Source organism: Hylaeus volcanicus, chromosome 5 (genome assembly GCF_026283585.1).
Source record: "Hylaeus volcanicus isolate JK05 chromosome 5, UHH_iyHylVolc1.0_haploid, whole genome shotgun sequence".
Lineage (NCBI taxonomy): Eukaryota > Metazoa > Arthropoda > Insecta > Hymenoptera > Colletidae > Hylaeus > Hylaeus volcanicus.
In genome coordinates, this window is record NC_071980.1 from 29,557,015 (window position 1) to 29,573,864 (window position 16,850).

General features: G+C 46.8%; 1 protein-coding gene across 15 annotated transcripts in view; it reads left to right on the top strand.

Annotated features, from left to right (window-relative positions):
- Positions 1–16,850, top strand: part of LOC128877005 (protein turtle-like) — a 213,708-nt gene that overhangs the window by 74,559 nt on the left and 122,299 nt on the right. For 14 of the 15 annotated variants that reach the window (XM_054123904.1, XM_054123917.1, XM_054123906.1 and 11 more), the window contains one exon: positions 12,032–12,075. The exons of the other annotated variant lie outside the window; for it this stretch is intronic. The gene's annotated coding sequence lies outside the window, so the exon portion shown is untranslated. The remainder of the gene's footprint in view (positions 1–12,031; positions 12,076–16,850) is intronic. 15 annotated transcript variants of the gene reach the window in all.

Genomic DNA, 16,850 nt, shown 5'->3' on the forward strand with positions numbered 1-16,850 from the left:
CTTTCATCCCAGGGCCGAGCCCATGAATTGTCCGCGCTCTCTTGCCTTTACTGGCTGAAGCACCTGAAAGCATCCTTTTCCCCGCGGACCAGACAGATTATTGGTTTATTATAAAACCTATATCCGCTCCAGCTGGGTCTGCCCTGAAGACGGGAGCAGTGTCGCGATATACGATGTAGGTACTCGCAGGCTTCTTAGAGTCTATTGTGCGGCAAACGGTCAGTGTCGTTTGCAAGACACGATAATATCTATTTTTAATGAAAGAGATGCGAAACGTAGAGGAAAAGTAGTTCAGAATTCAATGCACAAGGATAACGTGCTTGCTAACACTTGCTAATTTCAAAATTAACTTCCCTATAGAATAGCAATGGCTTTATGTTTCCAAGCGAGCAGACGACTTAGCGGCAACTTTCGAGAGCGACGGGCTCTCAAAGAATCAACGCGATAATTCGTGACTGCGCCTCTGGCGCTGTAGTGGTGTCAGTGAATCAAAGTCTCGCAAAGAGAAAGGATGATGAGGTGTAAAAGGGGGCGACGAATATTTAGGGGACGCGTTTCCGTAGCTGCTGTAGCTGCAGTATATCTTACGGAAACGCGTCCGCCGTCTGCGGACGGAACGACTTCCATTAACTTCGCTTTGAGATAAATGAAGTTAATATTTGTACACAGCGTGGCGGCTGCTACCAGTGCACTCTACGGCATAGACCGCGCTGAATGAGACGACGCGGCGCGGCGGCTCCGCTCTCTACGAAGGAGCTCTAAAATCCCCCGAGGGTCGAGGTAATATTCTTTAATGCCCACACACGTATAGGTGCTCGTGTGTTGCGGTGGTTATCTTTAAATCTTCGCGTAATAAAGTGAAGGAGGGCCTCGTGAACCTGTAATTAAATATGCTTCGGTTTGGGTGGCGGGTATCGGGTCAAAATCTGTTAAAACGTGTTCAAAATGGTTAGTTAAGATAGAAATAAAATATGTAAGAAGGTAACGAGAAGTAAGGTAAATTTATATAAGTTTTGTTTTTATCGAAGGAAAAAACCATCAACAAATCGCTGACCGCAAAAATAATCCAAAGACAGCCCTAGGAGCATCATTCTAATCGAAAGTAGTCGGACGTCGAACGTAGTCTTGCTGCGAAAAAGACTCTGCGTCTACGAACGAAGGCCCTCGTTGGAGTTGGGATAGCGAAAATGAATTCATTAATATATTCCTGCGCCCTCAGTCTCAGTCTCAGTCTCTTCGTCGCTCATCGGACCACTTGTCCGTTCTCGTTCCTTTCTCCTCTCCAGCAATGTCTCGATTGGATTTTATAGAGCGACTGTTAATTATTCTCTTACAACCCTCTTCCGACCTTCACTCTCCCCGTCTCCACCGTTTCGCCTTTCTTTTTCACTGATGCGCCCCGCAACCTCCCGCGAGCCGTGGAAATATTAATTTCTCGATTTCCGTCGAATCGTTACTCCGTCCCTGGCTCGTCGAAGGTCTGTCTTTAATTGGTGCGATTAAATTAGACATCGACGAGCGCGGGGAGAGCACAGGAGAAGAAAATGACAAGAGGAAAGGGGGCCCACGTAATGATTGCGTCAATAGCACGGAATTGAAAATTTACATGATTATCCGTCCAGGAATTAATTTATGGCGAGTGCACCCCTCCATTGGTATTCGGCACCGATGGGATCAATCAGACGATGCTCTCGATGATTGCCTGCCGATATATTTGTTGATTCGTTGTTTGTTCAATTTTCCAGATAATTTGGTTTAGTCTTTCCTATTGTTATTTTAATATTCTGTTATTCGAGAGAAAATAATTTGAAGATAAATTATTTCACTCGAATAAATACGTAATAGGGAAACACGAACGAAGAGTCCGAAGCTTGTGACAAAGACTGGATGTCGCATGCATCGTTTATACTCCGCTCTCTTCCTCTCACGACTCATACATTAAACTTTAATTATGAATAAACATATTTAAACACACGGCCGAATCAAACAGCGCTACGTTTAAATCGGATCCACGTCCTGCGAGCAATTGTCATCGAATATTTAAATCCCAAAAGCGCGATAATCTCTCGTCGCTATCGAACCGTCCTCGAACAATGCGTCGAACACCTGGGGTACACAGGGGTGTTTAGGGACCATCGATATTCGTCGAATCAGAGGTCTCGCTTGTTTTATCGAACTGCACGTGGCTGAGAGGATTTAAGCGCGTCGGCGTCGGTCCGTTCACTCTTCGTCCCTTTCCTCCTCCATTCTAGCAACCTAAACTTTCGCCCCGGAGGCACGATGATTTTTCCTCTTTTTCGACGTGGTTGCATTATCTGAGAGAGGCGATTTCGCCCGCTGGTTCGAGGTTTACCTCCTCCAGGGGTGGCCGAAGGGTGGGTGCAAAAATCCGATTAGCGGGAAACGCGGACCGCCGAGTGCAGCGGGTATAAGGGGTTCGTGCTCGTCGACTGGAAAAAGTGGATGTATTGGTGGAGTTTCGATATATAGGTGACCCCTTCCTTCTCTCCGCCTCCAGCCTGTTTTCCCGGTGCATTCGAAAGGTTGTCTGTGTATTCGGCTACCGGTGACATCAGGCTCGCCCGCCCCTCTGGCACGAGTACCTTATTAATTTATGCGAACGTCGTCCAGATTTCGTGCCTCTTCGATACTTCTTTCTGTTTTCAGCTTCTTTCCTTCGCCTGAGTTTTTCCAGACCTCGTTCCGCTCTCCTTTCCACAACGGCCATTGTCTTCCTCCCTGTCTCTTTTCGTCGAACCGCATTTTCGGTGGCTCTTTCTCCCTCAGTTTTTTCTTTCTAGGCAGATGCGACTTGACGTCTCTGGTCGAATACCATGAAATTCAAGTGATGTATTGTGTACACGGATCCTGAAGAGGGAATTGAAAACCCTGTTACGAACGATGGTATTGTTTGCTTTCTAGACGCATCTACGCATCTACCCGATATAAGTAGACCCACGACAAAATAGAGTTCGTCAGAATGGATTAAAACTGCCGTAGAAACTGGGAACGGTCGCTTGTTACTTCGGGTGAAGTATATACATGCGGAGGTTGGAAAGTTTCTACGATAACAATGAATGACAAGTCTTCGGGAGGAAAGGAGGAATATTATCTCACTGTATAGAATTTACAAAGCAGGACACACTTTTCATAAGGATGTTTCGTAGCAGCAGGCTATTCTGCTCTACAACCATTCTTCTTTCGACCAGGAAAGGCCGAGACAGTCTCTTCAAGTTCATTTTTATCGCTATATTGTTCCTTTGTATAATTTCTTTGTGTTTGAGCTTGCGAAACGTAGGGGTCGATTCCGATGAAATGGGGATGGTTGTCTTTCGTTAAAAGATGGAATTCCTTGCTTAGGTATTCATTGATCTCCACGCGTCATTTCACACCAATAACCCACACCGATCCAATTGTTCGTTACATGAGCACTCCACCTTGCAACCACTCGTGAATATTTCATTTCTTTTAAAATGAGCCCGTCGACCCTCAGTTTCATACCGCGCAATGTCATCGCGGGATCGTTTACGACCTCCCACGTGCGTCGTATGGTGGCACGCTAGGCATACGTATTCGGTGGTTGGAATTTGAATTCCAGTTATTAAAAGAATGGCAGTTTGGAATCGTTATCGCCGACAGCGCAGGGACGGGGCAGGACAGTGGAACGGGAGCGGAAGAGAAATGATTCGAAGGCACTCGACCGATTTCATTCACGTTCGGTTATTTCCTTTTTCTCTCTGCCACGAGCCAGCGAGACAAGGCACCCATCGCGGATGGAATACGAAGAAAACGGAGCCCCCCCGAATGACGAAGGTTATGCGAGGGGAATGAGAATCCCGCGATGGTATTAGCCAGGGAATTTTCTATTTCAGATTCCGCGAATCCATTTTATCTTAAACATCGTAGCTCCATACTGCCAGAGCCTACCCACCCCGGAGCCACGGAGGAATTCAGCCCCCTCCCCCGTCGCCCCCGCGACCTTTTATCCACCCGACGGGTATTTCTCGTCTCCAGATCCCCTTCCAGCGTCTGGGTCAACTTTGCTCGCGGCGTGGAGCGAGGAAATTCTTATACAGGATCAGTGGACAGCCGCGCCTTCGGATTTTTCGCTCGCCACACCAGAGATAGCGTTCGTGGATTTATGCGAAACAATGGCGGCAATTGTCAGGGGCCCTTTAACAATTTTAATTTCTCTGCCATTTTACTTAATTTGCGATATACTATGTAGATATACTTGAGATGAGTCCGATCTTAAACTTCAATTACTTGTATTTGTGTAACGGAGCCTTGCATTGAAAAATGGAAAAGGACTTTTCGGCGCCTTTTCACGCGAGGAATTTATCCCGAGGAATACATAATGCAACTATATTCATCCTAATGAAGATGAGACCATAAAAGCACGTCACTCTCTTTCCAGAGAGGCTCGGTATTCTGCGAGAAATAGGGAGGCAGCCTATCCCCCGGTGGCAGAAATTCAGCTCGAATCGATGTGCTCGTACCTAAAGTAACTCAGAGATTCTTCGACGAAGATCCGAAAATATGATAGAAGCCTCCGAGGAGGGAGCAGGAAAAGTCGCCGAGGGACCCAACTTCTGGCGCGTAATTCGCGAGCTTCCGAAGGAACGAGCACACAAATACGCTTTAAAATTAGCACGCCAGCGCACTATGCACGACTGCACCTGGGTTTATACTCGAATACTTCGCAAACACACTCGACCCATTAGCTCGTGCATTTCCCGTGGTCGACCCATCTCGCGGAGAATTGGTGTGGTACCAACGCGCCGACTACGTTGATGCACCGGGATGCAAGCCGAGCTACTCGCATCTGCGACGCTATGCACCCGTCGTGTATCTTAGGGAAAACATTAACCTTGTTACGGTGGTCCCATTACCACGATGCGCCGCCACCGGAAGTGGTGGATAGCTGGCCTCTCGGAGCAACCGCAATTAACCCTTACGCTAGGGATTTTTTTTTTTTTTAAGAACAAATAATCGATACTAAAACGCGTGGAGTCACGTGAAATCCCTAACGTGAAAGATCCCAAATCGAAAACCTTTCGCATATCCACGCATAGTTCGTGCAGAACATATACACATCAACCTCTGCGATTCGTGTCGTCATTTCTCCTCGTTAACCCACCATAACAACTCGTGACACTTAGAAAACTACGATGCGTTTCGAGTTCACCTCCTCGATGGAGGCTGTGACTGCGCGATACAAGTTCGCGTCGCGTGCTCCCTGCGGAAATTAATTTCCAAGCCCTGTCGTGGCATTATCAAATTTTCAAGAGTGAGAGAATTCGTGCGTGCGCCCCTCTCCTCTCGTAATTATTCCTTTTCCGTACGCAGGAGCATTCTGGAACACAAACGTTTCCGTAGGTACGCGTGCACACGTCTGTCAGGGGTAATTCTCGCATTCCGCGAGTTGCAGGTGTACGGGGAAGGGCGAGTGTCGACGTGGGGTGAGGAGGCGAACAAGGTGGATCAACGTTTGTGTGTACAGGACTCGACAGTGGATCTAACCAGCCCCGTTTCGTAATTGAATCACACTCGAGGCCGGCGAGGCGTAAAACGCGGATTAAATACGACGCATACGTGGAAGCGTACCCCGTTTGGGGTTCGTCGAGTGGGAGCCCGTGAAAGGGACTTTCGGTGGGGGTTGAGTGGCTGCCGGTGTCGAGAGTCGCGGACACTTTTAAATCTAGGAAAAACTTGCGCGCGCCTTCGTCGCGACGCAATACATTTCACAGAGCAGAGTGATGGCACATTTATCGGTAGCAAAGAGCAATCCTCGATATAAAATTTGTTGCATCAACTGCTTGATACCGGTTCGTAAAAAATTCGTATGAGACTGAAACTTTGTGAGATAATTGGAAATTTTATTATTTCATATTTGTTGTGGTACTTATTTTTGCAACGAGTCCTGCGACTTCTTTTACTGAAATTTTTGTATGTTATTTGAAAATAATTTTATATATGCATCAGCAATTTGCTTCGAATCGGAGGTTTCGATGGTAGCTATCGAAAATGAAAATTCTGATCATCAGTTGCCGGATCTCTGAGGTTTCGGATTCCTTTCGAACGAGCTAACGAGAGAGCACGCGACGAATCGACCGTATCGAAATCGCGCGTTTGATCACCGCGATCGAAACGTATTTATGGACCTCCGATGAGTTCAATTCGAGCTTCGCAATCGTAGCCCTTGATTCTCCGTTTTCAAGCTGAGCTAATTGCACGAACCGAGGCCTGGTAGCGAGATTCGTTTGACCGTTTTCGAGCCAATTTTTTTCCTCTCGTATCAGTCTCCGCTCCATTTATCGCTGTGAGAACCGCCATTTGCGAGTTTCGATGCGTTAAACGCCGAATAGATAGATAGCAAATAATGAAAATTGTAATTACTGTATTTAAGGGCTATCCTTTCGACAGGGTTAGAGATAATATGAAATATATATAAAAAAATTTAGGAATAATTTAAAAATTTAGAAAAAATTCTTAGTCTCAAGAAAAGCGACCAAACCATTACAAATAAATACTCCCTCGCAGTATCCCAAGAGCGATAAACTATGCGAGAGGTGAGATATGAAAGACGGAGGGGGTATCGGTAACCAAGAGGCGGACGTCGACAGGAAATTACGAGAACGTGAGACAGAGGGATGGCAGAGTCGGAGATTGAAAGGAAGCTCGAAGCAGCAGCGATCGAGAGAGTTTGATGAAAGGGTGGAATCGGGGGCGGCGGTTGTGCAAATCGAATCGCTTTTACGGCACTTGAATCCTCGCGTATCCAGCTCGCCGGGCTTCGCCGGCCACGAGGACACGCTCGAGAGTTTTTGATTCCGCCGGGTTACCTTGTCGAATCCGATTTTCGTCTCTGCGATTCCGCTTCAACCGTCCGCGCCCCCGTTATGCCCATTAGCGATACCAACGGCTTCCAAGCAAGTCAAGACAAGAGGACTCGAAGATTCGATAGCCTCGATTGGTTCGAATGACTTGGGTTCATTGGTTCAATGGCTGCCAACCACTTGGGGTCGTCTTGAACACTTTGATCAACTTGGACGTCACTTATGAATTTTGATACCAGGTTTAATTACGATAAAAATATTCTCAAGATTGAGATGTGTTCTTCGAAAAGGAAGGACAAGATGAACACTTAACTTTCGAAGCTTAGCAACCCAAGGAGTTCCTAATTTTGGAAGCAGAAATCTTTTCCTTTTCCCAGTAGACCTTCTCCTCTTCTTAAAAGTACAACCATCACTGCGGACTATGAAATTAGGCGTCCTGAACCTCCGAAAACGATAGGGATTCCCCTAGTCCGCGAAGCGTCGTTCACCTGCGCGTGTTTACGAAATTTATGAAGCTCCAACCGCCATTTTTGGAGATTTCTCGCGGATAAAAGAAACATCATCAATCTCCGTGACCCAGTTCCCGCTCGCGAGCGCAGCCAGCGGGCCGAGACGAGGATCCTTTCCGGCCGGTGCCGTTTATGAGCGAACTGTTCTCAAACTGTTTCGTAAGAAAGATAAATAGACGCTTTTGATAAAACTTGCCTGACACCGTACCGAGTGCATTGAATTTCATTATTATACGAGGGCCTGATTTATCGTCCCGATTCCGAAGCAGCCTGCGGCTGGGTCGGAATTAACTCTCTAGCGGCCGGCCGCTCCGAAAACGCGATCGAATTAATTTCCCAACGATAGCTCTTACCAGCCATTATTTCTCGGTCCTATTGTTGGTAACCATCCCTTCGTTTGCATCGCTGGGACACGCTGCGATATTATTGGCCAAATTCAATTGATCGTCGACGGATGCTCCCGTCCACGCAACGGAATTCCATTCTGCTCGATACAGGCGGAATTAATTTCAATTCGCGTGCTCGATAAGGGCCATTTTCAAGTAGGAGAATGGTCATTCTTTTGGGTGGTCTATGGTTCTTGAGATTGTTTGAAGGATTGGCCATTTTTTGGCAGAAGTACTTATTGTTAGTAATCAAAATTTGAATAACCTGTGAATCGATAATGTACAATGTTTAACCCCTCAATTTCGAGAGACACAAATGCGTTCCTAGCTTAAACGTTTCCTAGCGAAAACCTGCGTCGAACATCCCTTTCGCGCATCTTTTGGCGTCCTCTGTCGAGCGCGTCATAAAACTTTCATAGCCTTCGAGATTTTCCTGAGAGAGGGATGGTCTTTTGCCAGTCAGCTCGCGCGTATACGACCCCCTTTCTCAGTGTTCCACTCGAACGTAGCTGGAACCAGGAGAGGGGGACGCAGGGAACGTGTCGAGGGTAAAAATATCGGCGCGGGAGTCGGCCCATTACGGCCAACTCCGAAAGAGCGAGCCGTAATTTGAATATCCCTTCCAATCTCGTTACGTATGCAGTCCGCGCGCCAGATTTTCCTCCTCGGATGTGCAGCCGCCAATTTTCAAAGTTTCGCGCGGGTTACGTAGCGATACTTTGCGCCGTCGACGCGCGGATCAGCGGCCGAGCGAGTTATAGGCCGCGGTATTTCCTTGGCAGGAGCCTAAGTTCGATTTCGGGAGCCAATCGCGCGACGTTTTGTCTTCGTTAGCATAATACGTGTCACAATTTGGATGAAAGATGAGAAAGACGTCGAAACATTCTAGGAGTCTAAACGAAAAATAAGGCAGGGGGTTTGACTCCATATTTCTCGTTCGGTTCCTTGTTCTTGAGTATGGGAAGACGCGATAGTACACTTTTTATGATTGAACCTTTTTATATCCCCACGTAGAAATGGGCAGTCTAGTTCGTCGAGTGGTGCATCCTGTCCGCCAACAGCGACACTTGGGCTCTCAATAACGAGGCCTAGTCAGTTAAATGGAATACTCTATCTATCAATGATGACCTATAATTAGGAAGATTGATTGCTCACGCTATGGCGCCGCGTCAGGAAAACGATTCCGGTTAAGCGGCCGTGTCACGGCCTACTCGACAACGTTACGATCGGTTCGCTAAAAAATGAGCGAGTTTAGCGTGAATTAGGCGGCTTAGCCGTTCCGCCAAATTCGGCTAGGCGAGCGTAGCCCCGGCCATTTGCATCGACCGTGACGTTTGTCAGCTTGATGGACGCGAGTCGCACCGTGCGCAATCAGTGTATGTATACGGGGTGTCCGGTGAGGTATTCGACAACATTTTCAACAAAAGATGTCATATGCACTATAGGTCCATTTCGTGCCAAATGCAGACCGAAATGTGGACCGAATAGAATGCACAAATTCATGTGAGATAAATATTTCGTTACTATAGAACAAAATGGATCAGATCAGGCTCGAATCCTTTCAAAGGAGATACTTTCTGTTTTCATGAAGTATTAAAATAAAAATAAAATTGAATCGCTTCTAAGGGAGGTCGCTCAAGCTGTGCTTACATTAGAAAAGAGGAACAGAAACGAATAATCATCCAACAATTTTTCTGGAGACTTATCTACGATTCATCGTAACTGACTGACGAGACGAGATAGACTCACGGCGTATAGGACATTTTTTGTTGAAGATGGCCCGCTGACAATGAGCGCGTCAGCGAATTTCGTTGAATTCCACGCTAGACACTCTGTATATACGTGTACGTGTGAGCGAGTGCTTGCGACACGCTGAAAACTGTCATTTCATCGATCGTTTCCGAATCATTGATACGGCTGCTCCACTTTGCGCTCTCCCGATGCCTCCGCTTGCTTTTCATTTCCGTCCCGTTGTTCCTAGATGAACAGGCGCGGCAACGCGATCTCTAGTTTCCACTTTAATTCCCGTCTGCCTTCCTCCGTTCATTTATTATCGTTCTACCGCTCGTTATCCGCGTCTAGCGTCACGAATCAGAACAGAGATGTTCTCGCAGTTCGACTGGACCCAAAGTGGTCCAGATCGCTGACGCAGGAATCGAAATGTTTAGTTCCAACTTCTATCAACGCTACGGTATTGCAATATAATAGATATCGCATAGAATACTCGCTTTAACTTTGAACTCTGAGTTAATCTTACTAATTCTGTGACGATTCGAGTGAAGGTATCGATTTTTTAGGAATAGATCCATTAATAGACATTTTTTATCAAATATTAAATTCACACCGCTGCAAGTCAGAAATCAACATACACGAGTTTCCAGAGAAACAGCAACAATTTGTACGTAGGACGATTCCACCTCGAGTGCTTCGCACCAAAACTTTTTCAAACACCAAGTTCTTGCCTGTAATTAATTTCAAAGGGGTCACGATCGTTCCAGGAGGGTCGCCCCCTTAATCAATTGCAAAAGTCGCAGGTGCGACTTAAGCGATGGCGACGTCGGGCGAAAAGCAATCCGGATACCGCGCGTCCCGAGCCAACTTAGCACTTAGCCGTTTTGGCCCGACCCGACGCGGCGGTGAAATTTAGAATCGAAGTCGGCGGAATCGCTAGAGACCCCGCAAGCCAGCGTTTCCACCGTGGCGATCAAAGGAACGCCGAAAGCGAATCGATGCTCCGAGCGGGCCATCGCCGTCGAACCGGAAGCTGTAATCGCATTTCCATTCCAACGTTCCCCTCGCAAGCAGCGAGTAACGCTGGTCGTTTCGGAATCCGATCGAAATCGGGATCGCCGACGAAAACTAGCTACCAGAATCCACGTTACGCGTTCGACGACCTTGCCACGACGCTGTTGCGTTCGTTGGAACGTATTAGAGAATCTGTAGAGAAAATTAATGATGGCATTCGATTATCATCGAGTTCGACATTGATGAAGCTTCGCGAAATCGTGGTGGGAGTAGTTTTATTTCAAAGTAAGTTTGAAAGCCAAGTGCAATGAAAAGATTCGATATTTTTTCAATAATCCAGTCCTTTGCCTGCTAATAATATAACAAAATTTTAACGTATTCCCCGTCCTCTCAACTTCACAACTCTGATTGAAATATAATCACCATGCATAGAGCAATTTTCCTCTTTTTCGCGCCACAACGCGATAAGGCTCGTTTAAAATACCAGTCCTTAAGGGAGTTAGGGGTCGTTTTTCAAAGATAATTATGAATAACGTCGGTGGGCTTGAAGAGGACCTCCCCCATTGCTCATTAACGTGCTCGTGGCTCAGTCTCTGCGTGGTTTTGGGGTAGCATTCGTATAACTTTCGCGACAATTTGTGGTACGCTGTTGGTTCGCGGACTCGAGTAAACACGAAAGAAGCAAGAGGGAGGGTGAGAGGGGTGGCGGAGAGAGTTAGCCGCCCGTGGAAAGACCGTAGGCTTGGTCGTAAACAAAGGCAACAGGATTCCACGCGATTCTCGTGTCAGCTTGTTACTCACGTGTCTTAAAAGTTATCCACCCTCGGACCACCGATAGAGTCGGGAGAGTTTGCAATCGGAGCTTACGATTTACTGCAGTAATTACCGAAATTACTGCACCGCATAATGACGGTAATTATCGCCGTAATTCGCGGTAATTGCCGCGGCAATTACTGGACTCGAATCCCGAAGACCTGGCGGAAAGGTCGACTGGTAACCGTAGGCAGCGATTCTGGCTCTTTCTTCGCCTTCACCCCCGCCATTATCGATTCCATCGCAAGAAAATAGACGGAGGATTAACGTGTCAAAAATCCAAGGTCGATCGCGAAACACGCCAATGCGGGGATTGCTAGCCAACTGGGGGGCTGACTCTCGTCGAATAATTCAATTTTTTCCAGCTTATTGAAAGAATTTAAGTAGTCGAGTATTTGAACGGTCAAGTAATAAAATAGTATCGAAATAATCAAGTCTCGCAATTGTGCTCGAGTAGTCAAGCATCTGAATAGTATTTTACAGTCGAGTGTTTGGATAGTACTCGAGTAATGTCCATCGAATACTTGAACGACTAAACAACTCTCGAGTATTCGAGTACAGAGAGAAGAACAGATAGTCTCGACACCTTCTCGCGTCGCGTGGAATCGCGAAATTTCTTGCGTCTACTCTGGCGTTTTCCTCTCGTTTTTAGCAGCATTAAAAGCACCGTTGTTGAGCATTTCGCAGAAAAATGTAACGTGCGCGATGCGCTAATTGGATCGTTACTACTTTGTTGCAGGAACCAAGTTGCGAGGAGGGACTGGGAGAAGTTTCGGGAGCGAGGTGAGTTTATTCAACGTTTCCGCGCGGAGAAAAAAGCACGGTGAAGTTAAGCTTTGGCCGAAAGTTGCTCTTAAATTACGGTGTTCGTGCCGGCGACCGAGGTCGTGCATACTTAAGTACCCTTTCGGTCGTTTCCGCTGTTCCATCCGGGCTCCGTTGTAATCTTTCCAACGATATAGACGCATTAGCGATAATTGACCATCTTCGTCGCTTTCACCCCCCTCTAGCGACTTCAATTTTTCTCCTAATTCGGTCTAATTATTCGCGATTAAATCTTACGTCATAATTACTACTTAGTTTACGATCTCATCCATGTAGGTGCTATTAAACTTGACAGAATTATTTTCATACTTCTTCGTAGCTTTTTAAAACGAAATCTACCTCCACTAGGTTCCATTTACTTTCAACCCCTGGGAACATACAGAATCTAACACACTTTCTATCAAAAATTAGGAAAACTTTTACAGCACGTGGCGCGACATTAGTATTATTTGTTCTAAATTGAAAGTGTTATATTGTATATAAAAGCAGGCACTGGTTAAGAGAAAGAAGTTCCAAGTTTCTCAGTGTGAGTTTTTATATCGCGCGGAAATTAGGGAAAAAGAGCCTCACCTTTTAATGGTCGTCGTATCCTTGAACCCGTCGATCGCTTGTCTGAGAACATCGAGGCACGCGAAACGATGTACTCGTTCTTTTTCGTTGCGTAATGACTCGCAAAAAAATTCAATGCGGCTGAACAGCCGGGCTTTTCCCGAGGAATAACAAATGGTGGACGAGCATCGAACTTGGGGTATGGGGGATGGGTTAACTGGCGCAAAAGGTGAGTCGTCGGGCGTGCAAGTTCGCGTTTCACCGGGTTCTCTCGCATCTTTATCGCTGTTTGAGAAACAGTCGTTCCTCAGTGTCGTCAGCTGAACTACAGTGAGTCACAAAATTGTTACCGCATCCAGTGAGTAACAGAGATCTGGAAAATAACGACAAAAGATACAAGATATGAGTTACGTGGAAATTTAATAAATATTGAATTTAACGTTTCCAGCTAAATTTACTAATGGAACTTGTTTCTAAATGATCTCGAGCGACCAAAGTATTTGGCAACAAGTCCACTCGCTTTTCTTTTCGTCATTCGTACCGCGTTTCGTTCCAGAAACCTTGACGCGGATTACCCGCAGTTGAAAAACAAATTTCACCGAGCAGGAACAACACGCCATGTATTGTTTAGCTCGCAACAATTACCTGCAGTATGACAGGAATTGGTAATGCCGACGCGTCGATTTCCCCGCGATGAAAGCGATTGTTGCATCGTTGGCACCTCAATTATTTCTCGAACAATGAATTCTTTAATTTCATGCCCGGAATCGATCCTCAAAATTGGCCGCGGCGCGATTCTTTGTCCTTGCGCGAACGTATAACACCGCGCCGTATCGCGGTCTGAATACGCGGTTTAAATAAGCATCATAATACAGGAGAATAATCGCCGGGCGTTTCGCGTCAATGGCGCGTTAACGCATTCGGTCGCGGCGTGCATTATTATGGTGGCTCGTCCGGGGTGGGGGGTTACAGCGGCAACTACACCGAAGAGGACCGGCCAGTGACGACGAGTCACGATGAACAACAATGCCACGCGAAGGACGGTGGAGCGGGCAACAATGAGGCGTCGAGAGAGAACAACGTTCCAGAAAGAGAGAGGGGAGTACACTCGCGAAAGAGGGTGCGGCGCGCACTGCTCTTGAGACGCAAAACCCGAGAGAGAAAGAGAGAGGGGAGTACACTCCAGGGAAGGGGCAACTTGTGGTGTGTCGGAGTGAGACTCCCAAAAAGAAGAGAAACAGCGAAAGAGGGTGCGGCGCGCACTATTGTTGAGACGCGAAACCCGAGAAAACAGACATTCGAGGGCGAATGAATATCAATTCAGGATAGCCGAGTGTAGTATCCGCGCCTCCCATACCCAACAATAAGGAGTCAAATAAGAACACGAAACATAGGCTACGGGATTGGTCGCGTAGTTAAAGCGGTCGACTGTGAATCCGAGGATCGTGGCTTCGAATCCCCGTGCCTTATTTTTCGTTTAGACTCCTACATTATAACGGACCGAGTTGGTCGGTAAACACGCGTATGCGCACGCTATGATTTGCCACTGTTTATGGCGAAGGGGAAAAGTGGGAATTACGGAGGCTGATGAATCTCTCTAACGCTATAAATTTCATTTTATTTTACTTTTGCTCATTGAGGAAGAAATTATCCGATTAATGAATATTCTAGCTAAGCATCGCGACCAAGCCGAAATATACTTGTGCAGCTCATTGGACGAGACAATAGTCGAGAATAATGTTCAGCGATAGCCAGGGGAGTCTTCTAATTGCGGGATCAAGTAGTTGGTAGCGCGTTCCGGCCGAACCGTATCGTTTTCGGTCGGGATCGATATTTATGACGTTATTGGAGTGGTTTCGGTTACGGCTGGAGCCAAGCGAGCTGCGGCCCCCCGAATCGGTTTGACTCGAATTTCATACCGCGCGTCTTCCAATTTGGACGTGGCCGGGTAAAACGTTTGCTTCGCTTTCGGGCTTAATCCCAGAGAATTTCGGTGGCCTTTTCCCATTATAATCCTCGCGCATGGGCCCCTGGAGAACTCCGAGCGAATTCCCAGCAAGTTTCCCTCGAACGCGTTAATGTTCCGACGAGCTGGCTTCAATTTCGTTCCGCGAGTTCCACTCGCGGAAGATATACAATCTCGCAACAGAGTTTTATTAAGAGCAACGGCTGCCGCCAGTAAAGTTCCGCCAACTCCCCGGCGATACTTGGCCGGTTTAATGAAAGCTATTGTTCGACTGGTTCGAGAACTGCCGGGCTGCCAGACTCCTCGAATTTTAGGTGCCCCCGTAGGATTTCCTCGGCGACTTTTTCCGCATTCGAATATTCGAACAATTCGTCGATTCCACGACGATTTCTCGTTTTTCCAAGAATTTCATTCTCACGAATTTTCGTATACATTTCGGAGGGTGGGGATCAAGTCTGGGGAATCAAACGAAGTCGAAATGGATAGAAGGTAGGGTCGTCGAGAAGCGAATACATAAAGGAGATTTTAAAATAATATTCGAGTAATAATTTGAATAGCAAAATTAAAAACAACGTGGTAAATGATAAATTATTCGAACAGCTCCTCGAAAACTAATTGCAGATCGAGGGTGCGCGCGTTGCATCGTTTCGTACCAAACTCGCGGCTAGACGCCGCTATTAGCTACATTTTCCACGTGTAATTACGCTCATTTACATTTTTAATTACTCGTGCTCCCCCCACTCTCATTTTCGGGGCGCGAGTTATTCAACGACGGCGGCAGCCAGGGGGAAAAAAGGAGCAGGCCGCGATCTCATTGTGAGAAGTTCGCTTAACAACGGCCCCGTACACTTTTCAACCTTTTCCCCGGGGAGAATTTTTCGCGAGCGCGCGCCCGTGTATTTTTATTTTCCGCGCGCTTTGGCTTTGACCCGCGCGTACCGTTGACGTCACGCGGATTATCCTCCGTTGCGTGTTTCATCAGGCTTCGAAGCTTCAATTTAAACGTCGTTATAATCCGATAATTCCCTCCTTTGTACGTAAGCGCGCAATTATTTGCCATGCAACTCTCGAACATCGACCGTCGGCGTCGGACCGGACTTTGTTCCTCTCTTGCGTTCCTTCGTTCGTTGTCGCTCGACTCACGGTAAATCCATTATTCCTGTTCGCAAATCCCATTCCCATCGTTACGTACTCGGTGTCTCGTAATTCCTGCTACAGATGGCGGAACGAAAGATCAGACCTGAAAGGTATTACGAGCTAGATCGGACTGGACCGGACGCGTAGCAATTCCGTTCGTCGCAATTTCTGTGCATACGTATTTCACGAGGTCGTACGTCTCGTTACGCATCGCTGCGACGATGCAGACCATAAAGTTCGTCAGATTGAACGAATTAGGGGGACTACGGGGACCGATCGAGATATTTATCGCGTAGTATGATATTGTGTACGCGAGCTTCCCGGTAATTTATTTAAAGTTACTGTTGTGGACGCCACGGAATAAATTTAATGGAATTTATTGTGCAGCGACGTGAGCTTTGCTAGTCTTCACTGAAATTGCTAGTTTTATGTACTTGCACGATTTACTTGTGTGTTACCGTGTATCATAACAACAACTTACCTTTCTATTTAAACAAAGGCGTACATTTTTTTGAAATTTTCGATACGCAGTCGACGCAATCAAAGTATATATGGGCAATGGTTAACGAGTCTGCCCCGCTAGAGAAATATTAGAGAAAAAAAATGATGGCGATGGAAACGAGCCCGATACATTTTCACGGGGAAAAGCAGGAGGGTCCCCCTTTTAAAGGATCCCTGAAAGCACGAATAAATCACGTCCCGTGGGTTTTCCCTCTGTCCCTCCCTCCGGTCTGGTATCACCATGGAGGGTGTGGGGGTGATACCGCGGGTAGAAATGAGGACATGCCGTGCACGTATAGAGCGTGTCAAAAGTAATGGTCGACGTCTGTCAAACGAACCGGTGTTGAGCATACCGCGCAGTCGGGTAGACGAAAAAAATCGACGCTTTTGGGAATTTTAAAAGTCCCCATCGTCGTGCCCGGGACTCTATTTCTTTTCTGAAAAGCACAGCCTTTGGTCGTCTTTGTTGCAACAACCTAGAGAATTTTCTTTATTCGATCGAGATTGCAACTGGATTCCTGCGTAATACGTTATCACGAGCGTCCGCTTTCGGGCGGCTTGAGCAATTCCGTGCACGCGC